This window comes from Rhinopithecus bieti, unplaced genomic scaffold, assembly GCF_001698545.2.
Source record: "Rhinopithecus bieti isolate Rb0 unplaced genomic scaffold, ASM169854v2 scaffold_3878, whole genome shotgun sequence".
Taxonomy (NCBI): domain Eukaryota; kingdom Metazoa; phylum Chordata; class Mammalia; order Primates; family Cercopithecidae; genus Rhinopithecus; species Rhinopithecus bieti.
Window position 1 is genome coordinate 7,255,815 of NW_016805059.1, and position 420 is coordinate 7,256,234.

Here is a 420-nt window from a genome sequence, read left to right on the forward strand (position 1 = left end):
AGGCCAAGGCCGGCAGATCACCTGAGGTCAGGAGTTGAAGACCAGCCTGACCAACATGGAGAAACCCCATCTCTACTAAAAATACAAACTCAGCCGGGCGCAGTGGCACATGCCTGTAATCCCAGCTACTGGGGATGCTGAGGGAGGAGAATCACTTGAACCTGGGAGGCAGAGGTTGCGGTGAGCTGAGATCGTGCCATTGCACTCCAGCCTGGGCAACAAGAGTGAAACTCCATATCCAAAAAAAAAATTTTTTTTATTTTTTAAATAAATTTTATAAATTTAAGAAATTTAAGAAACCTTTTTCTCCACAGCAAGTTTTGCCCAAACCCTTTCAGTTGAATTTGGATGCTTTATTTCCTTATTTACAGTAGGCATTGGCAAACTTTTTTCTTTTCTTTTTTTTTTTTTTTTTTTTTT